The sequence below is a fragment of the Schistocerca cancellata genome, chromosome 7 (assembly GCF_023864275.1).
Source record: "Schistocerca cancellata isolate TAMUIC-IGC-003103 chromosome 7, iqSchCanc2.1, whole genome shotgun sequence".
NCBI classification, from domain to species: domain Eukaryota; kingdom Metazoa; phylum Arthropoda; class Insecta; order Orthoptera; family Acrididae; genus Schistocerca; species Schistocerca cancellata.
The window spans coordinates 280,164,289-280,191,748 of NC_064632.1; positions in this window are offsets into that span (position 1 = coordinate 280,164,289).

The window sequence follows — 27,460 nt, forward strand, 5'->3', positions numbered from 1 at the left end:
TGGTCTCCGAGCTGATAGTCCATGCTGCTACAAACGTCGTCAAACTGTTCGTGCAGATGGTTGTTGTCTTGCAAACGTTCCCATCTGTTGACTCAGGGATCGAGACGTGGCTGCACGATCCGCTACAGCCATGCGGATAAGATGCCTGTCATCTCGACTGCTAGTAATACGGGGCCGTTGGGATCCAGCACGGCGTTCCGTATTACCCTCCTGAACCTACCGATTCCATATTCTGCTAACAGTCATTGGATCTCGAACAACGCGAGCAGCATTGTCGCCATACGATAAACCGCAATCTCGGTAGTCTACAATCCGACCTTTATCAAAGTCGGAAACGTGATGGTACGCATTTCTCCTCCTTACGCGAGGCATCACAACAGCGTTTCACCAGGAAACGCCGGTCAACTGCTGTTTGAGTATGAGAAATCGGTTGGAAACTTTCCTCATGTCAGCACGCTGTAGGTGTCGCCACCGGCGCCCACCTTGTGTGAATGCTCTGAAAAGCTAATCATTTGCATATCACAGCATCTTCTTCCTGTCGGTTAAATTTCGCTTCTGTAGCACCTCATCTTCTTGGTGTAGCAATTTTAATGGCCAGTAGTGTACTTCCCACCCACGGCATTTTATTTTCTACTCCTTTGTGAAACTGAGGTAAATTGCTAATGGTAAGGCGTACCGTAGTTCGCTGTGGCAGTCCCTCGGTAGGGAGCAGTGACCCGTAATGTAGGAACTGTGGAAGCTGGGCCGCTTCCGGCTGACTCACGAGTATCGGTGTACACATCTCTCCTGCGCCTCGTGTGTGCTGGAGACCGCGGATTCAGCCCGAGCTTCGCGGAAGCCCATGACTATAGGCAGCTGCGCTCCGGAAGTACGGTGGATGACAGGCTCGCTTTTTAGCCCACCTCATGCAGATGGTTGCCGGCTGTCTACGTGATTCAGGCTCCCTCTGAGTCACGAGTTAGCGCCAGCTTGCGGGAGGGACAGATGTTTCGAAACTTTTGGCTCACGGACGCCTTCTGCCAGTACGAAAAAGTCTAGTCCAGAAACTAAGTAAAGTCTTCAGATCGCTCATTCTCTAGCCTAACTACAAGAGACGCAAGTATTCTCACATAAGTGAATTTCGAAGGAGTACGAAGTACATACGCTAATTCCCAACAGATGGAGCAGTTAAATGGTTCATTTGATACCTCGGGAATGCGCATGATGCATTAAAACGTCCCAGAGGAGATGAATCGATGATATCGAGAGGATTTGTGGAACACGATTGCAACTGCTGGAGAGTAACGAGTGAAGTAGAATTATATGGAACGGGCCTTCGTTCGGCAGTGGACATATAATGGTTAGAGAGAAAGAAGAAGTATAGAAGAAGGACTAGCGAGCTGGTAGGTTGTAAGTAGGCTGTTCAGGTTTTTATGTTGGTAACGCCACGTATCGCTCTATATGAAAATCACTGATTGTGCTGTGTGAAGGCAGTGGGTGGTTTGCATTGTTGGAGTATATGCTATTGTAGTATTGTGCAGTTGGCTGTTAACAGCAAGTAGCGTTGCGCAGTTGGATGTGAGCTGCCAGTAATGGTGGATGTGGGGTGAGAGATGGGGGAGTTTTGACAGCGGATGATCTGGACGTGTGTCCATCAGAGACAGTAAATTTGTAAGACTGAATGTCACGAACTGATATATATAATGACTTTTGAACACTGTTAAGGTAAATACATTGTTTGTTCTTTATCAAAATCTTTCATTTGCTATCTATGCCTATCAGTAGTTAGTCCCTTCAGTAGTTAGAATCTTTTATTCAGCTGGCAGTATTAGCGCACGCTGGACTGCAGTAGTTCGAGTAACAAAGATTTTTGTGAGGAAAGTGATTCATGAACGGTAATCAAATAACTTAAGGGTTTACCAGCACAGTAATTCAACAATTTTTCTAAGGGGACGTTTCAAGGTGTTGAGACTCTAGTACCGAAACGGTACTATTCTGCCCAAACATCGACGGTAGCAGGAAACAGCTATGCTTCATGAAGGTAGCCATTGCACGCTAGCTACTTTACGCCTGTTTCACTGGGCGTTCTACAGTAGAAATGTGACAACATAATAAATTATATGAATGCATAGTGTCTGTTCCTTCGTACGTGTCCGACTGGGCAGCGTACTGCGACAGTCTGCGCAGTTTCGATAAACGCTGTGTCCGGGTGGCGCATGGTTAACGCAGTAAGCGGAAGATTCTGGGTGTGATCCCGGTCTGGCACACACTCTCATTCGTCGCCGCTGATTCCGCACAAAGTCCCATTGGAGCTGATATAATTAGTTCCTTTCCTTTCCCTTAAATTTACCCAATAAACAATGTTAAAATGTGTGTGAAATCTTACGGGACTTAACTGCTCAAGTCATCAGTCCCTAAGCTTACACACTACCTAACCTAAATTATCCTATGGACAAAACACACACACCCATGCCTGAGGGAGGACTCGAACCTCCGCCGGGACCAGCCGCACAGTCAATGACCGCAGCGCCCTAGATCGCTCGGTTAATCCCGCGCGGCAAATAAACAATAAGAAATAACATTTAATAAGAGCAAATATAATGGCACCAGCATTGTGTATAACCCGTTGCCAGCGATGTGGAAACCGTAGGATACTCTTAGCAGTGCCAGTTGTGTTGACAGTTCGAGGGGCACGTTCTATTGCTAGACGAATTTCTAGTAGTTCTGAGGCGAATGCCGTGAAGCGTTTCCTTCAGTTTAGAAATCGAGTTGAACTCACGAGGTCTTAAAGTCAGGGGAGTGCAGTGGGTGGTATAGCACTTAGCAGCCCCATCAGTCAAACAAATCAGTAACAGCTCGCACTGTACGTGATTGAGCATTGTCCTGCAACATGATGGTCAGGTCCTGCAGAAAGTGTCATCACTTCTGTCTCTATGCTGTTCATTTTTGGAACACAACCTACGACCATGTTACAGACAGAAGTGATAACACTTTCTGCAGGACCTGACCATCATTTTGCAGGACAATGCTCAAGCAAGTACGGTGCAAGCGGTTACTGATTTGTTTGACTGATGGGACTGCTAAGTGCTATACCACCTACTGCACTCCCCTGACTTAAGCCCTCGCGAGTTCAACTCGATTTCCACACAGGAAGAAATACTTCACGGCATTCACTTCAGAACTGTTACAGATTCGTCGGGCAGTAGACCGCGCTGCTCGAACTGTCAAGACAACTGGCACTGCTTAGAGTATCCTACGACTTCCGCATCACTGGAAACGGGTTATACACAATGCTGGTGACTACTTTGACGGTCAGTAGAACTTTGCACCACGTGTCTGTTTGTATGAGCCGTAAATAAATAGTTGCCACTATTAAAGTTCCTACCCTCGTGTACGACACACTGGTGAAAGTGGCGCCAACTGGAGGCTGCCGCGCGGACCTGAGAGACGCCAGGGAAGTGGATGCACCTGGGAGGTGGCGGCCTTTGCTGTATGTCTTGTGTATCTCTTGGATGTTACAGAATTGTAAGAGTTTAGATTTCTGGTACTGGGATGTGGTCTTTAACATCACACGAGTGGTGAATTGAGAAGGAGATAGAGACATTAAGTATCGATTACCAAAAGAACCGTAGCGATGATCTGGTTCAGATATGACCTGTGTATTTCATTTTCCATTCCTAGCAAGAAATACACTGGCTGACAAAGAAGGGGGAAGCACCAGAAAGACACGATTAGGTGCCAATGAACTTCATATGTCTACACGCCATCAACAGATGTGTAAATGAATGGAGTTGCTATTCCCTGTGGCAAATGCAAGTAGAATGGCCGCTAAGGTGCATTAGTGCTGTTCGCGTGTAGTGTGACTGTAGGCCTGGCAGGGTATAAAGGGTCATGAACAGCGTCAGATGTGGAGAGATCACTGGGAAGGAGGCGGAGCTGCCGCATACTCGTGTTAGAGAGCGTTACCAGTACTTGACAAGAGCTTGAGAGGAGCCTCCGTTTGACTGTCTGGTCGAATCGTGCAATATACAGATCTGTGGGGCTTCAGATGCGACAGTGATCCCATGCTGAAGCGCACGGAAACGCGAGGACAGGCATACCCATCGTCAAGGATCTGGTCGATCACGTTTATTTATTTATTTATTTAGCGTATGGCATCTATAGAGTAAAACTGCACACATACTATTAATTAATATAATAAACTAATTACAGATATATTATTAAATGATTGATTGCAAACAACAATATGCGAAAGATTAGGGAGACAGCCACTGCAGCTATTACAAGTCCACATTTAAGCAGGTCACCCACTGAACAGCACGCGGAGTAGCATTCATGATATCCCTCCACTCTCCTTGAAACCTCCTCGCAGGACATTCGAAGATCAGGTGAGGGATTGTTTGTTCTTCTGCACCAATGCCGCATCGTGGGTCATCAGTGAGTTTCCATTCGTGGAGAATGGCCTTACACCTGCCGTGGTTAGCCTTCACACGATTAAGTCTGCTCCAAGCTCTTCTGGGCATTTGCATTCCTTCCACCGGTATCCAAGGATCAAATTCAGTGATGAGAGGAAGGTGATTATTTAGCGATCGGTATTGCCTCCATTCCCTTCCTATGTCGCACCTTTCTGGGAATTTGAGGACTTCGTCTTCCCGTATAGGTTTCCTGGATTTTAGGCTGTTAGTTGGTAGATGGTCCAATATTTTTCGGATAGGTATTTCAGAGACAGAGGAGTCATTAATTTTCTTCCATTCTCGGATAGCTGCTTGTTGCCTTCTGAGGGAGGGAGGAGGTATATTGCAAAGGGCATGAAGCCACGGAAGTGGAGTTGATTGCAGAGTTCCCGAGACAATCCTCATGGTGGTATTAAGCTGGACATCTATTTTCCTCGTGTGTGTGCTCTTGTACCAGACTGGGGCGCAGTATTCTGCCACCGAGTAAACACGAGATTGTGCTGCGGTGCGTAGGGTGTTAGCTTGAGCTCCCAGGAGGTTCCAGTCAGCTTTCTTAATGTGTTATTTCGATTTTTTATCTTTTGACTGGTTATTTTTAGGTGGTTTTTATAGGTTAGTGACCGGTAAAGAGTTATTCCTAGATATTTTGGATGTCTGTTGTGCGTCAATCGCTCATGCAGAATGTTACTTGCAACTCTCGTCTTGCCTCATGATTGTTCAGGTGGAATACGCTTACCTAACTTTTATTTGGATTTGGGCAGAGCCTCCATTTCGTATAGTACTGGTTAAGAAGTTGAAGGTCCGTTGACAGAGTAGCTTCCCCCTCTTCGAATGTCTTGCTCTGAGTGGCTATTGTAATGTCATCTGCATAGCGAAATTTTGCGATTTAGTTGCTGGCATGTCACTCGTGTATAGGTTGAAGAGAAGGGGAGCCAACACTGATCCCTGTGGGAGCCCATTGTTTATATAGTAGGATTTACTCGTAGAATGACCTGCGTTCAATCTGAAGTAGCGATTTTTCAACATGTTTTCCAGAAGCTTAGTTGTCCTGCGACAAGGGATGGCTCACGTCTGACCAACGCAGGGGGAGATCGCCACATTGTGCACCGAGCACATCGTAGCCCCCTCCCATCTGCCGGCGCCACCCAGGAACAAGTAATGGCCTTACCCCGCCGTTCTGTGTCAACCCGCACCATTGGCAGCAGACTGGCAGCAGCCGGGCTAGGCAATTATCATCTCGTGCCCAGGCTACCGCTCACACCACAAAACAAACGGCTGTCTCTGGAGCGGTGCTGTGGCCAGAAAGCACGGGATGCAGACGAATGGTGTCACATAGTATTCGGCAACGAATTGCAGTTCTGCAGTACGCTGGATGACCATCGTCGGCGATAATGGCGTCATGCGAGAGATATTACTCTTGCAGTGTTGTGGAGAAGCACGAGAGTGTAGCTGCTAGTGCCATGATGTGGGCAGGTCACGTCTGATAGTAACTGAGGTCACTCTGGCAGCACAGTGGTACCGCACGGACATCCTGCATCTTCCTACGTTATTTGTAATGTGACAGTATTGCGATGCCATTTTTCAACAGAACAGTGCTCGACCGCTCCTGCGTGATCACATGTGCGATCGGGCTCGGACGTCACATCCGTCCCAGCGCCTGCCAGTACCCGGACTATCGAGGAGCAGTTGCGGCAGCTGTGGACCAGCTGGGTTCTGGAGAGGTCACGATGGCTCCGAGACAGCCTCCACCCAGATGGGGTGCAACGACATACTGATAAGTCTCCTCATACCGACAAGTTGTTTGCAAACTTCACTCGGTTTTCTAATCACTCTTGCAACATCGCACATCCTCTCAATCCGTGAAGTTTAGTTTCCTCTTCTTCTTCTCGGAGCTTTACTTTTTTTTTCAAGCATTGCAGTGTGATACTGAAAATACTGTAGTAACAACTGCAGTGAAAAGCGCTGTCACGCTCGTGAACTTACAGGCTTCAGCAGACTTGTTGCCGTGACAGATGAACACGCTTTAAATAGGGATGATTCCCCGTAACGCGTCGTACATTCCCCAAGTAGAAATCGTTACAGAAGAAAATGTTGATTCTGTAGAGGGGAGATTTAGATACTTTTTTTAATGGTTGATGTTCAATATCTTCCATTTGTTTCCTTTCTAGATTAATCGGAATCACATGTAATATAATACAAATAGTGTTGTGAATGAATTTAACGTGACTGTAGGTGTACTACCGTTGAATTTAGTACGGAAATATTTGCGGGGAATACCCAAACAGAAAACCATTTGATGTAAGTTAAATAGTTTCAAACAAATTTAGAATGGATGTATGTGAAACAGTGAAGAAAACGGGCATTCCATGGGGAAACCAACAAATAAGTTGTTGGACAAGATTCTAATTTCACAAATTGAGGTTTACATAAATTTGATCAAAAGAACTCTTCGTATGTCAACTGGGGGAAACATATTATACTGCTGCCGAGAGGGAGAACATTAAGGGGTTGTGTTGTTTTTTTTTTGGGGGGGGGGGGAAGAGACCAAACTGCGAGGTCATCGGTCTCATCGGATTAGGGAAGGATCCTGCATGTTATCACAAGACTGTTGAAGCTGGTGGAGGTTCCACAATGGAGTAGGGGGGGGGGGGTGGAGTTGGAGTGATATGGGAATTGGGCGTGCCCTTTCAAAGGAACCATCCAGACATTTGCCTGGAGCGATTTAGAGAAATCACGGAAAACCTAAAGCAGGATGGCCGGACGCGGTATTGAACAGTCATCCTCCCGAATTGACTACATAATTAGTTAAATTTAATCTCTGTGGGTTCACTGAAATGAAATTTGCGTGACATTCGTACGTTATTCTCCATGACGTAGATATTGAGAGTAAACGAAAATTAACGAAACATAATGTTTGAACTTGAAACATTTTTCTGAATCTTGGGAGTGAAATCAAGTTGAAAAAACGTACCACAAGCCGACAGAGACAAAAAACTTCTGAAAAAGGTTGACCAGACAGATAAGAATAAAAAACAACATGGAAGGGGCTGTGGGAGGAAGGAAGGGGGGCCACTGGGGAGAGAGTGGAAGCATGGAGAGAGGGGGAGAGAGAGAGAGAGAGAGAGAGAGAGAGAGAGAGAGAGAGAGAGAGAGAGGTATGTATAGCACGATAGGTGGAACGAGATGATGGTAGAATATATTTGTGTGTGAGACAGGGGTAAACAAATTTGTGTTCATCGCTTCTTGTGAGACTTGTTTTAGGAGACGGTCGTTACTGAACGGAGGAAGTATTGCTGTAAGGCCCATTATGTCAATACAGCCCTTGAAAGTGGAATCATAGCTCCGAAACACGCTGGACAGTAATTAGGAAATAGAAATGTTTTGACTTGAGATGGAATATGCTTAATAAATATATCCTTAACGTAGAAATTGTAGTCACGGGTAGACGTCGACCTGATGTCTAAATAACACAACATAAACTGGGACCACGGACCTAACAAAAGGCCGCGCGGAGTGGCCGCGCGTTTAGAGGCTCCGTGTCACGAATCGGGCGGCCACTCCCGCCGGAGGTTCGAGTCCTCCCTCGGGCATGGGTGTGTGTGTTGCCTTTAGCATAAGTTAATTTAAGTAGTGTGTAAGTCTAAGGACCGATGACACTATTGGCAAGGAACTAAACATCTATGGTCCATAGCACGCTAAAACGACAGTACTGGCGAGTCCCTGCAACACAGCTACTAATGGTAACCCTAGATGCTCGACCCGCCGAAAAACAGGCAACCGCATAGAAACCGTACTGTACACAGCACGCAAACCAGCCACACACCCCCGCTACACTGTCTGTGAGCCGATCTGTGACCGATCGCCCACTAATGTATAACGACCCTTGAACTGTTGCAGGGGCGCAGCAACTGCAGCAAGCGCCGCAACGAGCTTCCGCAACGACAAAGGTAACGATGCAGGATTCCTCGCACTAACATAACCACTCCGTGCATGCACTGTCGCAAATAGCAAGCCGCTACTGTCTTACTACCCGTCCTACTGTGGCACTTTCTTTCCTCTGCGCTTACAACCTCTACCCTTCGATCGCTTTCGTCCACTTTCTAACTCCTGATGGACCATGTTAATGAGTAATCTTACCCAGACGCACGGATAACATCACAGCCCGCATCCTGTGACTCCTGATACAAAAACTAACATGTTATATGGAGGTGACAGTAGAACTTTTGGTTTGGTCACCACGTTGGTGTGGGCGTGGAGGATCCCCACCCCTTGTATATATTAAAAAAAACAAAAGGACCGATGACCTCAGCAATTTGGTCCCGTAGGAGTTCACACACATGTGAACATTTGAGCTAACAAATGCAATCACTACATCACGAACATCGTGTAGGATCATTATTTCAGTGTCCCTTAACAATTTTAGACTAGTGTGTGTATCCTGAAAAAGGCCCTGTAGCTGTTGTAAGATTTACACACAGCACTGTTTGAAGACGTGTTACAAACAGCGAAAAGGCGACCCTACACGTGGCGCGTCGCGGCGGGCGGCACCTGACGCGTTTCGCAATAGCGGCGAGTTCGCCCTTGGCGGCCGAGATTTCCCGGAACGGCTGGAGACAGGTCTGGAGCAGCGGGCGGCGCCCACCTCGGCGCGTCGCCCCGGCGCCTGCATACTGCTGGCGGCAGCGCGGCGCCTGGCGAGGACCTAAAGTGGCCACGCCGTACCCAGAACAGGGGGCCGAAGCCTCGTCAGTGCGGAGCACAGGGTGTGTTGGTCCACCTCTCACCACTGTCACAGCTTCAATGATACCAGCGCTCTGAGCGGTAAGAAAGCTGCTCAACCCCTTGTACCCCAGTAGTTCTGCTCAGACCACAGCTTTATTCATTTTGTTTTGAAGTATCGCTGCCTTTAGCGTGAAACCACAGGTGCCACTGACAGAAACATCTACCGAATTTTACGGACTATAAGGCGCTACTAGAGAAGATACTAGAAGGTATCAGATAGATTATATAATGGCAAGACAGAGATTTAGGAACCAGGTTTTAAATTGTAAGACATTTCCAGGGGCAGATGTGGACTCTGACCACAATCTATTGGTTATGAACTGTAGATTAAAACTTAAGAAAGTGAAAAAAGGTGGGAATTTAAGGAGAAGGGGCCTGGATAAACTGAAAGAACCAGAGGTTGTACAGAGTTTCAGGGAGAGCATAAGGGAACAATTGACAGGAATGGGGGAAAGAAATACAGTAGAAGAAGAATGGGTAGCTCTGAAGGATGAAGTAGTGAAGGCAGCAGAGGATCAAGTAGTTATAAAGACGAGGACTAGTACAAATCCTTGGGTAACAGAAGAAATATTGAATTTAATTGATGAAAGGAGAAAAAATCAAAATGCAGCAAGTGAAGCAGGCAAAAAGGAATACAAACGTCTCAAAAATGAGATCGACAGGAAGTGCAAAATGGCTAAGCAGGGATGACTACAGGATAAATGTAAGGATGTAGAGGCTTATCTTACTAGGGGTAAGATAGATACTGCCTACAGGAAAATTAAAGAGACCTTTGGAGAAAAGAGAACCACTTGTATGAATATCAAGAACTCAAATGGAAACCCAGTTCTAAGCAAAGAAGGGAAAGCAGAAAGGTGCAAGGAGTATATAGAGAGTCTATACAAGGGCGATGTACTTGAAGACAATATTATGGAAATGGAAGAGGATGTAGATGAAGATGAAATGGGAGATATGATACTGCGTGAAGAGTTTGACAGAGCACTGAAAGACCTGAGTCGAAACAAGGCCCCGTGAGTAGACAACATTCCATTAGAACTACTACTGACGGCCTTGGGAGAGCCAGTCCTGACAAAACTCTACCATCTGGTGAGCAAGATGTATGAGGCAGGTGAAATACCCCTCAGACTTCAAGAAGAATATAATAATTCCAATCCCAAAGAAAGCAGGTGTTGACAGATGTGAACATTACCGAACTATCAGTTTAATAAATCACGGCTGCAAAATACTAACGCGAATTCTTTACACACGAATGGAAAAACTGGTAGAAGCCGATCTCGAGGAACATCAGTCTGGATTCCGTAGAAATATTGGAGCACGTGAGGCACTACTGACCATACGACTTATCTTAGTCAACGGTCTTGCCGCAGTGGATACGCCGCTTCCCGTGCGATCACCGAAGTTAAGCACTGTCGGGCGTGGTCGGCACTTGGATGGGTAACCATCCAGGCCGCTATGCGCTGTTGCCATTTTTCGGGGTGCACTCAGCCTCGTGATGCCAATTGAAGAGTTACTCGACAGAATAGAGCGACTTCGGTCAAGAATACCATCATAACGACCGGGAGAGCGGTGTTCTGACCCCACGCCCCTCCTATCCGCATCCTCCACTCAGGATGACACGGCGGTCGGATGGTCCCGGTAGGCCACTCGTGGCCTGAAGACGGAGTACGACTTATCTTACAAGGTAGATTAAGGAAAGGCAAACCTACGTTTCTAGCATTTGTTGACTTAGAGAAAGCTTTTGACAATGTTGACTGGAATACTCTCTTTCAAATTCTGAAGGTGGCAGGGGTAAAATACAGGAGCAAAAGGCTATTTACAATATCTATAGAAACCAGATGGCAGTTATAAGAGTCGAGGGGCATGAAAGGGAAGCAGTGGTGGGAAAGGGAGTGAGACAGGGTTGTAGCCTCTCCCCGATGTTATTCAATCTGTGTATTGAGCAAGCAGTAAAGGAAACAAAAGAAAAATTCGGAGTAGGTATTAAAATCTATGGAGAAGAAATAAAAACTTTGAGGTTCGCCGTTGACATTGTAATTCTGTCAGAGACAGCAAAGGACTTGGAAGAGCATTTGAACGGAATGGACAGTGTCTTGAAAGGAGGATATAAAGCAAAAGCAAAACGAGGATAATGGAATGTAGTCGAATTAAATCGGGTGATACTGAGGGAACCAGATTAGGAAATGAGACACTTAAGGTAGTTAAGGAGTTTTACTATTTGGGGAGCAAAGTAACTGATGATGGTCGAAGTAGAAAGGATATAAAATGTAGACTGGCAATGGCAAGGAAACCGTTTCTCAAGAAGAGAAATTTGCTATCATCGAGTATAGATTTAAGCGTGAGGAAGTCGTTTCTGAAAGTATTTGTATGGAAGTGAAACGTGGACTATAAATAGTTTCGACAAGAAGAGAATAGAAGCTTTCGAAATGTGGTGCTACAGAAGAATGCTGAAGATTAGATGGGTTGACCACATAACTAATGAGGAGGTATTGAACAGAATTGGGGAAAATAGAAATTTGTGGCACAACTTGACTAGAAGAAGGGATCGCTTGGCAGGACATGTTCTGAGGCATCAAGGGATCACCAATTTCGTATTTGAGGGTAGCATGGAGGCTAAAAATCGTAGAGGGAGACCAAGACATGACTACACTAAACAGATTCAGAAGGTTGTAGGTTGCAGTAGGTACTGGGTGATGAAGAAGCTTGCACAGGATGGAGTAACATGGAGAGCTGCATCAAACCAGTCTCTGGACTAAAGACCACAACAAAACAACAAGACGCTACTGATAAGACGCAGCTTAATTTTTAAGCAATTTAAAAAATACAGCATTTTTACCATCTGTATTATTAGATTGCAAAGCGAGACTAAACACATTGTTGGTTTATAAAACCGAACCGATCTTTAACATCCCTGAAAATCGTCGTCTTATAGTTTTGGCCATTTTGCATTCAGTCCTCCACTTTTTCAGTTTTTCTTTATTAGCCCGCCAATCGCAACTGGTTGGTAAAGGGCCGAAATTCAGCTCAGCTGCTCTGTTTGCATGTTCTTCTGCATATGCTGTTACACTACTGGCCATTAAAATTGCTACACCACAAAGATGACGTGCTACAGACGCGAAATTTAACCGACAGGAAGATGATGCTGTGATTTGCAAATGATTAGCTTTTCAGAGCATTCAGACAAGGTTGGCACCGGTGGCGACACCTACAACGTGCTGACATGAGAAAAGTTTCCAACCGATTTCTCATACACAAACAGCAGTTGACCGGCGTTGCCTGGTGAAACGTTGTTGTGATGCCTCGTGTAAGGAGGAGAAATGCGTACCATCACGTTTCCGACTTTGATAAAGGTCGGATTGTAACCTATCGCGATTGCGGTTTATCGTATCACGACACTGCTGCTCGCGTAGGTCGAGATCCAATGACTGTTAGCAGAATATGGGTTCAGGAGAGTAATACGGAACGCCGTGCTGGATCCCAACGGCCTCGTATCACTAGCAGTCGAAATGACAGACATCTCATCCTCACGGCTGTAACAGATCGTGCAGCCACGTCTCGATCCCCGAGTCAACAAATGGGCACGTTTGCAAGACAACAACCATCTGCACGAACAGTTCGATGAGGTTTGCAGCAGCATGGACTATCAGCTCGCAGACCGTGGCTGCGGTTACCCTTGCCGCTGCATCACAGACAGGAGAGCCTGCGATGGTGTACTCGACGACGAACCTGGGTGCACGAATGCGCAACGTCATTTTTTCGGATGAATCAAGGTTCTGTTTACAGAATCGTGATGGTCGCATCCGTGTTTGGCGACATCGCGGTGAACGCACATTGGAAGCGTGTATACGTCATCGCCTTACTGGCGTATCACCCGGCGTGATGGTACGGGGTGCCATTGGTTACACGTCTCGGTCGCCTCTTGTTCACATTGACGGCACTTTGAACAGTGGACGTTACATTTCAGATGTGTTACGACCCGTGGCTCTACCCTTCATTCGATCCCTGCGAAACCCTACATTTCAGCAGGATAATGCACGAGCGCATGTTGCAGGTCCTGTACGGCCTTTCTGGATACAGAAAATGTTCGACTGCTGCCCTGGCCAGCACATTCTCCAGATCTCTCACCAATTGAAAACGTCTGGTCAATGGTGGCCGAGCACCTGGCTCGTCACAATACGCCTTTCACTTCTCTTGATGAACTGTGGTATCGTGTTGAAGCTGCATGGGCAGCTGTACCTGTACACGCCATCCAAGCTCTGTTTGACTCAACGCCAGGCGTATCAAGGCCGTTATTACGGCCAGAGATGGTTGTTCTGGATAATGATTTCTCAGGATCTATGCACCCAAACTGCGTGAAAATGTAATCACATGTCAGTTGTAGTATAATATACTTGATCAATGACTACCCGTTTATCATCTGCATTTCTTCTTGGTCTCGCAATTTTAATGGCCAGTAGTGTTGTTTTGGACATCACATCGTATGAATACCTTTTATTTTTTTCCATTACGGAACTAGTTACTAACAAAAATATTGTTACCGATAACGCAAACCGGTGTAAGTTCAAGGTCACTGGCACCGTAGACTGCAATGATGCATCCTAGGCTAGGCTAAACAATATCCTGGGTACGTGACGGCAGGCCGGGAGGGAGAGTGTCGGCAGGCTCGTGCATCCCGCAACTCACGTTCGTCGCATCGGTGCACTGCTGCCACCAGTTGAATCCGATGTTGCCAGATAGAGATAGGTTTCCCGTAGAATCGAGTATATGGTCATTTTTAAAACTGGCGGAAAATTTAAATCAAAACTGAACATTTTATACTACACTCCTGGAAATGGAAAAAAGAACACATTGACACCGGTGTGTCAGACCCACCATACTTGCTCCGGACACTGCGAGAGGGCTGTACAAGCAATGAACACACGCACGGCACAGCGGACACACCAGGAACCGCGGTGTTGGCCGTCGAATGGCGCTAGCTGCGCAGCATTTGTGCACCGCCGCCGTCAGTGTCAGCCAGTTTGCCGTGGCATACGGAGCTCCATCGCAGTCTTTAACACTGGTAGCATGCCGCGACAGCGTGGACGTGAACCGTATGTGCAGTTGACGGACTTTGAGCGAGGGCGTATAGTGGGCATGCGGGAGGCCGGGTGGACGTACCGCCGAATTGCTCAACACGTGGGGCGTGAGGTCTCCACAGTACATCGATGTTGTCGCCAGTGGTCGGCGGAAGGTGCACGTGCCCGTCGACCTGGAACGGGACCGCAGCGACGCACGGATGCACGCCAAGACCGTAGGATCCTACGCAGTGCCGTAGGGGACCGCACCGCCACTTCCCAGCAAATTAGGGACACTGTTGCTCCTGGGGTATCGGCGAGGACCATTCGCAACCGTCTCCATGAAGCTGGGCTACGGTCCCGCACACCGTTAGGCCGTCTTCCGCTCACGCCCCAACATCGTGCAGCCCGCCTCCAGCGGTGTCGCGACAGGCGTGAATGGAGGGACGAATGGAGACGTGTCGTCTTCAGCGATGAGAGTCGCTTCTGCCTTGGTGCCAATGATGGTCGTATGCGTGTTTGGCGCCGTGCAGGTGAGCGCCACAATCAGGACTGCATACGACCGAGGCACACAGGGCCAACACCCGGCATCATGGTGTGGGGAGCGATCTCCTACACTGGCCGTACACCACTGGTGATCGTCGAGGGGACACTGAATAGTGCACGGTACATCCAAACCGTCATCGAACCCATCGTTCTACCATTCCTAGACCGGCAAGGGAACTTGCTGTTCCAACAGGACAATGCACGTCCGCATGTATCCCGTGCCACCCAACGTGCTCTAGAAGGTGTAAGTCAACTACCCTGGCCAGCAAGATCTCCGGATCTGTCCCCCATTGAGCATGTTTGGGACTGGATGAAGGGTCGTCTCACGCGGTCTGCACGTCCAGCACGAACGCTGGTCCAACTGAGGCGCCAGGTGGAAATGGCATGGCAAGCCGTTCCACAGGACTACATCCAGCATCTCTACGATCGTCTCCATGGGAGAATAGCAGCCTGCATTGCTGCGAAAGGTGGATATACACTGTACTAGTGCCGACATTGTGCATGCTCTGTTGCCTGTGTCTATGTGCCTGTGGTTCTGTCAGTGTGATCATGTGATGTATCTGACCCCAGGAATGTGTCAATAAAGTTTCCCCTTCCTGGGACAATGAATTCACGGTGTTCTTATTTCAATTTCCAGGAGTGTAGTTTCGAATATAAGGCCCACCTGAATTTTGGAGCCAATTTTTAGAAGAAGAAAGTGCGTCTGTTAGTCCGTAAAATACGGCAGTGCTACGCTGAGGTACTTCTACATATGTACTGCATTGCTGCAGTCCCTTACAGCTGTCAAAGCAACAGTCAGCGCGGAGATTGAGCTACGTGACTGCAGGTGATTGTGACGCGTGGTTTTCTTTAATAGCGATCGTATTGAGGCGGTCACTGACAGTGAAAGTAAGTTTATTTAAAGTTTTTGTAAAGTGAATCTGAGAGTGTACTTCTGCTTTTATGAGTTTTTTTTAATGAAATCACTAGGGCTGTATGTACTTTTGAGACGAATTTATTAAGTCTTAGGCCCATTTTTGCTTGTAATTTAGGACTATGATTTGTTTCAGGCGTTCTGGGTTCAAAGAAGTTTCGAGATGTGGGATTGTGGCTAGCAAAATGCAAATTTGATTTCAAATACATCGCATGAAATGATTAATGGTTGAAGACTGTGTCTCCTAGTGCTCCGAAAATGGAAACATTTCCTTAAAACAATTGATTGTTTACTTTCTGTCAATTTCTGCTTGTATTCGTCGCTTACTGTGATAACAGAGGTTACTTTTGTAAAAAATTTAAAATTATGTTTTTTTTCATATTTTTGGGACTCAGAGGGTTACTATCGTACAGCACATGCTGAAATAGTAGTGTTGGTTTCTGCTGTTCTTTTCTAATTTTGTACCAATACGGGTTCACAGTTGCTTTGAGTGTTCTGACTGACTCCTTGATACCTGCACCTGTTTTAGTTTATTTCCGCACTGCTATTATACAGTTTTGGCTCTAGGCCATAGACATAAGTTTGTAACGACACATTCTACGATTTCACCTTTATACCGTTTTCGAAAGTGTCATTGGCATAAGTTTTTCGTAACAACACTATCGCAGATATTTTTATGATCTAACAGCTAACTAGTGTACCTAGGAATTTGGAAATGCCCTCGGATTGAAATCGTACAACACTATAAGAATAAAATAAAAGTTAACAGTTGTGGACATCATGGTGTCATTAAAAGAATTTTCTACTTATTTTACGAAATAATCATTACATTTTTGCCTCTCAACTGTCAGTCTGATTTTAAGAGTGGCGAAATGTTTACCGAGCTGAAATTCATGAACTAAATGACGCTACTGTAAGATATTCGTGAAGAAATACTTGCGAAATTTAATATTACAGCATATTATTCCACCGGAAACAGTAGAATATAAATCCACTATTTCAAGTCTATGAAGTACAGACATGACTTCCGCAAGTAAAAAAGAACAACAAACCATTTGTCTTTTCATTTTGATCTGCATTCACAGCACGCCGATTGTCGCAAATACGAGTTTCTTCTTTTTTGTTACTCTCTGACTCGTCAAGTAGACTATCAGCTCAGAAATATCCGGACAGCCTTACGTAGAGGGGAACTGACGGCTAGACGTCACGGGAGGCGAACCCGCCAGTATGAGGACGCGGGCTGCTGTGTTGCCAGCAGAGAAGCAGTGGGCGCACAGCGAGTCGGTCGGGAGAGATCAGTAACATCGAACGCGCAGCAGTCGTTGGACGCACCCTGAGTCACAAACCCATCAGCGCCATTTCAACGCTTCTAAAGCTGTCAAAGTCGACCGTCGCTAATGTGACGGAGAAGTTGAAACGCTAAGTAACAACCACAGCTGAACTACACTCGTGCTCATAAATTAGGGATAATGCTGATACATGGTGAAACAAGGCTCTGGTGGGCGGTTTGTGGGTTTAAATCACCTCGGGGTATAACCATGCGGAGCATTTGACCTGCGGTCGTCGCACGGTGCGCTGGCAGCAGTCCACATACGCAGAGGTGTCGTGTGCATGTTTGAGTACGGTGGAGCGAGTAAGTGTGCAGACGTTTTCAGACGTGCTAATGGTGACTTTGTGTTGAAAATGGCTCAAAGAACATATATTGGTCCAGTTGGGTAGAATACTAGGGTGACTGGAGGCTGGTCAAACACAGCAGGTCGTAGCACGGGCCCTTCGTGTGCCACAAACGTGACTTCAAGATTATAGCAACGGTTCCAGCAGACAGGAAACGTGTCTAGGCGCTACAGTACGGGACGTCCGCAGTGTACAACACCACAAGAAGACCGATATCTCACAATCAGTGCCCGAGGACGGCCACACAGTACCGCAGATAGCCTTGCTCGGGACCTTACCGCAGCCACTGGAACAGTTGTCTCCAGACACACAGTCTACAGACGACTGAACATACATGGTTTATTCGCCCGGAGATATGCAAGGTGCATTCCACTGATCCCTGTTCAGAGGAGAGCCCGTAAAGCCTGGTGTCAGGAACACAGTACATGGCCATTAGAACAATGGTCTCAGGTTATGCTCACGGACGAGTCCAGGTATAGTCTGAACAGTGATTCTCGCCGAGTTTTCATCTGGCGAGAACCAGGAACCAGATACCAACCACTTAATGTCCTTGAAAAGGACCTGTATGGAGATCGTGGTTTGATGGTGTCGGGTGGGATTATGATTTTGTGCACGTACACCCCCGCACATCTTTGACAGAGGAACTGTAACAGGTCAGTTGTATTGAGATGTTATTTCGCACCAGTATGTCCGCCTTTTCAGGGGTGCAGTGGGTCCCTCCTTCCTCCTGATGGATGATAACGCACTGCTCAACCGAGCTGCCATCGTGCAGGTGTACCTTGAAACAGAAGATATCAGGTGAATGGAGTGGCCTGCCTGTTCTCCAGATCTAAAACGCATCGAGCACGTCTGCGATGCTCTCAGTCGACGTATCGCTGCACATCTTCAAACCCCTACAACACTTCAGGAGCTCTGACAGGCACTGGTGCAAGAATGGAGGGCTATACCCCAGCAGCTGCTCGACCACCCTATCGAGAGTATGCCAACCCATTGTGCAGCCTGTGTACGTGTGCATGGTGATCATATCCGATATTGATGTCAGGGTACACGCACAGGAAACAGTGGTGTTTTGTAGCACATGTGGACGGTTTTCTCAACTTATCACCAATACTGTGGACTTACTGATCTGTGTCGTGTGTGTTCCCTTTGAGCCTATGCTGTTTGTGCCAGTTTTGTGTAGTGCCACCACATTCTGCAATTATCCTTAATTTATGAGCGTGAGAGTATACGCTGGCCTCACTTATTGACGGCAAGGGTCGTCGAGCATTGTGGAGAGTGTTTCTATGAAATCGCATGAGATCGGGCAAGAAATCACTCGGGAGCTCAAAAGTGCTATCAGCACACCACCTGTGCGTAGGGAGTTGGGGATTGTGGTTTTGAGTGAGGATCACGCTAGCCGTGGCAGTCCGATGGGAGGGTTTGGGTTGGGCGAATATCTAAAAACTGTTATCTGCCATCCTGTATAATGCCGACAGTGAAGGAGGTCGTGCTATGGTCTGGGGGTGTTTTTCATGATTAGGGTGTGGTCCACTTACAACGCTTAAGAAAACGCTAAATGCAGAAATATGAATACGTTTCACAGCATTGTGGATTGCATACAGTAGAGGAAGAGTTCGGAGTCGGTGATCGTCTGTATAAGCTTGACACTGTACCTTGTCATAAAGCAGCAGGTGTCAGTCAATGGTTTGCGGTCAACAACATTCCTGAAATGAACTCTCCTGGTCAGAGTCGCGACCTGAACCCAACGGAACATCTTTGGAACTTTGCTCCAGGCCCCAGTGTCCAACATCAGTATCTTCACTGGTTCGGCTCTTGAGGAAGAATGGGCTGCATATTTCTCCAGATACACTCGGATACCTCGTTGAAAGTCTCCTCAGCAGCGAAGTGTCGGGCAGCCCATATCAGTGACCACCAGTAGCTGCCCGGATACTTTTTATCGTATAGGGTACATAAAATTAAAAACAGAAATACACTGATGGCCCCGAAAACTTATCACAATTGCTCACCGCGATGTGAATGCCACCCAGTGGCATTGCTGGCACATGACGCGGTAAGGAAAGTGTGTAAACGCGGCAGACGGATGGGGAAAAGACCCGCAAATGCGGAAATCCAGTGACAAGACGATGACCGAGATGATAGATAAACTCCATTGGAAGACTCTGCAAGAGAGACGCTCAGTAGCTCGGTACGGGCTTTTGTTGAAGTTTCGAGAACATACCTTCACCGAGGAGTCAATCAGTATATTGCTTCCTCCTACGCATATCTCATGAAGAGACCATGAGGATAAAATCAGAGAGATTAGAGCCCACACAGAGGCATACCGACTTATGGCCTGGCACCTGCAGCCCAGCACCTCCGACATGGCGACACTGGTCGGCTGTTCCCGTGCTGCCGTCGTGTGCAACTCTGGAAAGTGGTTGGAGGACGGTGAAGCCACGAGGTCGGACGTTTGCCCACTCTGTACAACAGGAGAGGCCGAAATCTCTGACAGATCTGACGGAAGAATACAATGCTGGTGTTCACAGGCTTCGAAGCACACTGTTCAGTATTCATTGTTGAACATAGGCCTTCGCAGCAGTTGATCCCTGCGTGCTCCCAGGTTTAGCCTACGATTGTAGTGGGGTCGGGATCATCGAGGCTGGACCGTGGATAACTGGGGATGTATCGCCTTGTCAGATGAATAAAGTTGCTTGTTACGCCAGCTTGCTTTTCACGTCTGGCTGCACCGCCACCCAGGCGAACAGCTGCTCGACTTTCTGATGCAGGCTGGTTGTGCAGTATTCGCCCTTGCACAGGACCTGTGGTTGTAATCGAAGGTACCGTAGCATCTGTAGGCCACACGGTCGTTAATGTGGGCTGGTGATGTCTTCCCCGTCGGTGATGGCATCATCTGGCAAGTAAGCCCGAGTCACAAGGCCAGACTCGTGTTACAGTGGTCTGAGGAACAAGAAGTGTACCTGCGTTGATTTCTTGGCCACATAATTCGCCCGACCTGAGCCTGGTGGAACACATGTAGGACGCTACCGTAGGTCAGATTCCCGCCCGCTAACGGGATTTGCTTGTACTGTGCATTGCGACGATTCAGATACATTGTATTCTTTGCTAACTCTTGTCGACCCCAGACAAGTCCAACATATGCGACTGGATGTATAAATAATTAATGAATGGAGAAGTTAAAATTTGTTCCTTGCACCAAATAATGCTTCATTGAATAGCTCGTGAGCCTCCATGTGCAGCTGCCGGAATAATCAATTGTAAATCGAGATATCATTGTTTATAGAACCTCCAAAATGCGTGGTAGTATTTTTGTGTTGGCTACGCTAGAGTCTAGCGGCCAACTATCCCATCTGTCGCATTAACGGTAGTAAAATTCGGTCACAAATAGAAATAAATGCGGACAGGAATTTGCAGTGGAACTAATGTTCACTACTCACAGTAATTTAAATTTTAACAAAATAGTTCATTTCAAATGAAGTAACACTTATCATAATTAACAGTTGCTCATCACTGAACTTCAGTGAGGGATTAAATCAAACGGAACAATATCTCACATTCATATAAACTTCCAAAACATCGTGGAAAAATACTGTAATTAAAGATCCTTTTGCGCAAGTATAAAGTTCAAGTTCCATAACTGCACACTAACTCAATTCTGGTTGCATATCACTCTCAGAATTAACCACAGAAAAGTTTTTAATAGTTCAGACTAGACCACATAATGTGAAATGTTCAACGCCCACAAGCAGCAAGTAGTGTGGACTACTCACCAGCGACACCTGCGAATTTCCCAAATCCGCAACGCACTCCGTTCAGCTGATGCAAAATCTTCAAAATCCTCTAGCTGAAAATATTTAAGAATATCACAAGTCCATGACCAAATACTTAAAAATGTTCTCGTTCATTCGCGAGGCGACCGACTGCCACACATACGTACCCTCTGTTCCATATCTCAACTCGGACTGACGCCTGAATGCAAAATATGTATCGTAAAGTAGTAGAAAGTGTCATCACTTCTGTCTCTAAGCTGTTAAGTTTTGGAACACAACCTACGACCAGCTTAGAGACAGAAGTGATGACACTTTCTGCAGGACCTGACAATCATTCTGCAGGACAATGCTCAAGCACGTACAGTGCAAGCTGTTACTGATTTGTTTGACTGATGGGGCTGCTAAGTGCTATACCACCTACTGCACTCCCCTGACTGAAGCTCTCGTACGTTCAGCTCGATTTCTAAACTGAAGGAAACACTTCACGGCATTCGCTTCAGAACTGCTACAAATTCGTCGAGCAATAGACTGCCCCGCTCGAACTGTCAATACAACTGGCACTGCTAAGAGTGTCATATGACTTCCACATCGCTGGCAACGCGTTATACACAATGCTGGTGACTACTCTGAAGGTCAGTAAAACTTTGAAACACATATCTATTTTGTACGAGCTGTAAATAAATAGTTGCCACTATTAAAGTTCCAACCCTCGTATTTACTAGAAGATAAATTTAAGCACGCAAGAAAACGATTTATGGTACATAATATGGCATTCGTAAATGTGTGTACAGGTTCGGCGAACAGTATTTATCTAATTACTTTGTGGCAATACAGAAAGACAGTAACTGGGTTATTATTTTTTTGTTCAATTTATGTTAATAATATGTTTCGATCGGCTGCACGGATCTTTTTGAGGGCCGAAACAAGAGCTGTAAGGTGCTGTTTGTCCTACATTTACTGTTGCATCTTCACCCTGTTGGACGAACTGCGCATACAGCACTCTTTTTGTATCTCAAGATGATCCGTGCACCTGATCGAAACCTATTATCAATATATGTAGCATGGTCCAGACGGTGTTTCTGCACTGTACTAACAGTGGTCACAGTTTCACTAAGGCATGTAATTTATTATCAGTGACTTATTGTGATAATCTGCCACTGGCATCAAATGCTGGCACAATGAAAACAGCCATCAAATGCTTTGGTAAATATAAAATGTGGCTGGCACTGAATACGAAATTCTTGTGCCGCTTTCGTATTTTTAACATAGTTTAAGCCTCTGCAAGTATCGGTGTAGAGGAGCATTGAATTAATTTCATATAGTAAGAGCAGCATGTATACGAACAGAAGCAGTAATGTTTTAACAAAAACTCCAAGAGTTGCCGGAGTGCCTAACAACTGGCCCCACTGGGGAGCAGATGACAATGTCTGCAGATTACTGAATGGGAAGTACGTTAATGCTGAAACGTGCGCAGTGCTCATAACGAGCGGCAGAGGGCAACTTCAGCGCATGTAAACCTGCGTATGCTGCGTAAAAAAAAGTCCTTCGAAGGTAAGATTCCACATACGAACCGCTGGACGGAACCGGTCGCTTTGCAATCATAACGCGTTTCTGCTCAAGGATGTGCGAGACGAGCTGACGCAGCGAGTTAGGCGGAAAAATAGCGGAGCGTTCATCGATCTCCACAAGGAAAGCTCAGGCTGTGACACATCAGTGGCAGGCGGCAGCTGCGACGCTAAACCTCACAGCAGAAGAGGTGCCCCTGCTCGCGATCGCCACATTTAATTGCTCACCACCACCACGAGCAAGGAAATGGAAAAATGCAGCAACGTGTGTCTTCCCCTACAGTTCTTACGCCCTGCAGCTGCCTCTAGTGCAGAGGTCATAATTATCTGCTGCCTTAACACATTATGTTATCACCCTGTCCCTTTTTCTTGGCAGTTCCTTTCTTCCACGATTCTGCGGAGAATTTCTTCATTCCTTATCAGTCCATCCGACTTTCAACATTTCTCTTTGGTACCACATCTCAAACGCTTCCATTCTCTTCTGTTCACGTTTCCCTACTGTCGGTCATTCACAACCATACAATGATGGGCTCCAAACGTACATTTTCGAAAATTTAATCCTGAAATTAAGGTCGATGTTTGATAATACTAGATTCTTTTGGTCAGTAATGTCCTCTTTATCTGTGGTAGCCTGCTTCTTATGTCTGCTTATGTCTGCATCTGTTATTTTGCTTCCCGGCTGCCGTAACTTCGTCCACTTCATGCTTTGATGTTACATTTACCGCTAGTATCATTTGTACTACTACTCATTACTTGCGTCTTTCTTCGGCTTACTCTCAATCCATATTCTCAGCTCATTAGACTTCATTTCATTTAACATGTCTTGTAATTCTTCTTCACTTTCACTATGGGTAGCAACGTCATCGGCGAATCTTATCATTGATATTCCTTCAGCCTGAATTTTAATCCCACTCTTGAACCTTTCTTTTGTTTCCATTACTGCTTCTTCGATTTATAGATTGAATAGCAGGTGTAAAAGACTTACACCATATTTAATATGAGAACTTTGTTCTTGTTCTTCCATTGTTATTACTCCATCCTTGTTCTTGTACATATTGTATGTACACTGTCCTTCGTTCCCCGTAGGTTTTTTTCTGAATTTCTAACGCCTTGCGCTGCTTTACATTTTGTCGAATACTTTTCATAGGTTGACAAGTCATATGAAGGTGTATCAATTTTTCGTAAAGTTTGTTGCCATTATCAATCGCGTCAGAATTGCCTCTCTTGAGCCTTTACCTTTCCGATCGTCATCTAACAGCTCTTCAATTTTCTTTTTCGCTCTTCCATGTATATGAGCAATTTAGATGTATGAGCTGTTAAGCGTATTGTGCGATACTTCTCGCACTTATTCGTCCTTGCTGTCTTCGGTAATTACTGAATGATATTTTTTCCGGAAGTTTGATGGCATGGAGGAGGAGGAGAAGAAGATTAGTGTTTAACGTCCCGTCAATAGCGAGGTCATTAGAGACGGAGCACAAGTTCGAATTGTGTCAAGGATGGGGAAGAAAAACAGCTGTGCCCTTTGAAAGTAACGATCCCGTTATTTGCCTGAAGCCATTTAGAGAAATCACGGAAAACCTAAATCAAGGTCGCCGGACGCGGGTGTGAACCATCGTCCTCCCGAATGCAATTCCAGTGAGCTAACCACTGCGCCACCTCGATTAGTGTCTGATGGTATGTCCCCATCTCACAGACTCCGCACATCAACTTGAATAGTCGTTTGGTTACTACTTACCCTGATTATTTTATAAAACCCGGAGGACTGTTATCATTATCTTCTGTCTTATTTGATCGTAAGTCTTCTAAAGCTCCGTTGAAGTGTGTCCGTAATAATGGATCACCTGTGTCTTCCAAATCGACTCAGATATCTTAAATCGCTCATCCACACAAATTCCGGGGTGGTTCCTTTGGAAGGGCACGACCTATTTCCTTCCCCATCCTTCAAACATGGCTACCTTGTGCTCCGCCTCCAATGACCTTGATGCTGATGAGACGTGAAACCCTAATCCTCCTTCCTTCTCCAATTTCTTGTTCAGTCAAGCCATCAGATGTTATTTCCCAGAGTAGAGGCCTTAGATGCACTCTTTCCACATATTTTCTCTAGCCTCTGCATTTAATAGTGGAATTCCCACTGCACTCACACTGTTGACGCCCATACTTTTAACTTCACCAAAGGTTGTTTTGACTTTTCTGTATGCTGAGTCTTTTCTTTTTCGATTTCTACGCCTTTTTCATGCAGCAATTTCGTCTTAGCTTCCCTGGACTTGTACTTCTGTGTTCCTGAAATTGCCGCGCCTGATTAGCCGAACGGTCTAGGGCGCTGCAGTCATGGACTGTGCGGCTGGTCCCAGCGGAGGTTCGAGTCCTCCCTCGGACATGGGTGTGTGTGTTTGTCCTTAGGACAATTTAAGTAAGTAGTGTGTAAGCTTAGGCACTGATGACCTTAGCAGTTAAGTCCCATAAGATTTCACACACATTTGAACTTTTTTTTTGTTCCTGAATTTCCCTGAACATATTTGTACTTCCTTCTTTCGTCGATCATATGAAGTATTTCTTCTGTAACTCATCGTTTCTTCGCTCGTACCTTCCTTGCACCTGTGTTTTTCTGCCCAGCTATGATAGCCCTCTTTAAAGATGTTCATTCATTTTCAGGTCAACTGCATACTGTGGTGTTCATTATGGCAGTATCTATAGCCTCAGAGAACTTCAAACGCATCTGATCATTTCTCAGTACTTCAGTGTCCCACATCTTTCTTCTTAGTCGCGTTATTTACCACGAAATATTTCATCTATTTTAATTCAAGAAATATCTTATTTAATAGAAGAACTCATAGATAGTAAATTTCTAGAGCTTCGATGAAGAAATTGCACCCGAAGTGCCTGAAAAATAATCAAATATGTGACGCGACCTTCTTGCAACGCCCACTTTTTGAAGCAACACTTCAATACTAGCTCGGCGAACAACGATTCCGAACTAATAATCAGAGATGAATATTAAAATTTACGTAAATTATTCTCAGTGCATACATTTTAACGACGCACCAAAATTTCGCACATTCTTTCAAATATTCCTGTTGTTGCTACAGAATGAGACAGGAAGCTACCAAGCAGAGTCTCTTCACTTTGCACAGGGGTTTTTTGACCAACGACTTCATGCAACCCACAGGGATAAAACCCCATAGGAGTGGAATCCATCGATCGTGTTATTCGCGGGACAGCAGATAATCTTCCACTTCAGAGGTGAGGATACCTGTTGTTCCGGTGTTCACAAACGTTTATATCTAAGAAGGATATTAAACCGTCATATTGAAACAACTGCATCTTTAAAAAAAACAAGAGATACAGTCATCAGTAACTGTGGCAGCACAACTCGAACGAACGCCTATCAACGTGCACCATTCGAATGGCGGTGGCAGCAGACAAGATCCTAGTAGTGGATGTTATACTGGTTTAAGAAGTCGTAGTACCCGAAGTATTCATTTTCGGTCATTTATTCCAGGAAGGCATGGAAAAAACGGTCTGGATCAATTTTTTTTTAATGACGACCAGCTTCGATCTGACTAGCAGATCATTTTCAGATCTAAGTTGAAAAAAGTGAAAAATAGGAGCAACAATTAAAAAAATTACACAAATTATCAAACAAATATAATTTGCGTTATTTCAGTCGCTCAGCTGATAAAATATAATTTTAAGAACTTGCCTTCATCAAATAAAAAGAAATACTCAGAATCCTTGCCTCAATAGAAAAACGAAAAAAATGAATCTGGTTACAAAAACAGCTAAAAATATTTGTAGGCAATATCACTAGCGAAAAAATGCGCCTATCGCTGCACAAAAAATACGAATGCGTTCCCGTTTGTTTGGAAGACTCTGATTTAAAAAATGGGGTGTTAGCTGTCTCATTCTACCTTACTCAGTATCTTCAAAAATGTACTCCAAAAATTTTGGCATGCGAACATATTCGCGTCCTTTTTAATATGCAACTCACCTCAGACTTCCAGAAGTTCTCCTAACTGTAACTCACTCACATACACTAGTCCATCGCTGTAAGACGCTCGTACCCACCTACTCTCAGTTGCTTTTTCTCACTCACTCATTCATCCCAACTCATTGTCATTGTCTCTTTGTGTCTTTCGGTCATTGTTTCCCGTGTCACAGCCACAGTTCCATTCGTTCTGTCCTACCACTTCAGTCTCCTCTCACTGGCCACTTCTCGTACTGCTAATATCTCTTTCCTTCCTTCCTTCCGCTGTTGTCTCTTCTCACTATCTCTCTCTCTCTCTCTTCCTCGTTTCGTTGTCGTATACTCTGTCTCTCATTATTACTGGCTCTCACTCATTTCCACTTTTCCTTTCTCTTTATTCCTCCCTCCATTTTCTCCGTCTGTTTTTTCATCTCCACTGGCACTGTCTTCTTCACGCACTGTTCTATCTCCGTCCACTATGTTCCGCTGCCAATGCGTCCCTCTCTTTCTGTCACACTGACATTGTCTCTTTCGCTCTTCCTATAACACAACCACTGTCTACTATTTTTCAGTAATTATTACTTTTCCATCTCTTTGTCACTGCCACTGTCTTCTTCTCTCTCAGTACAAAAAAGCACGAATATGTTCGCATGCGTCCGCAGCTCGTGATCGTGCGGTAGCGTTCTCGCTTCCCGCGCCCGGGTTCCCGGGTTCGATTCCCGACGGGGTCAGGGATTTTCTCTGCCTCGTGATGACTGGGTGTTG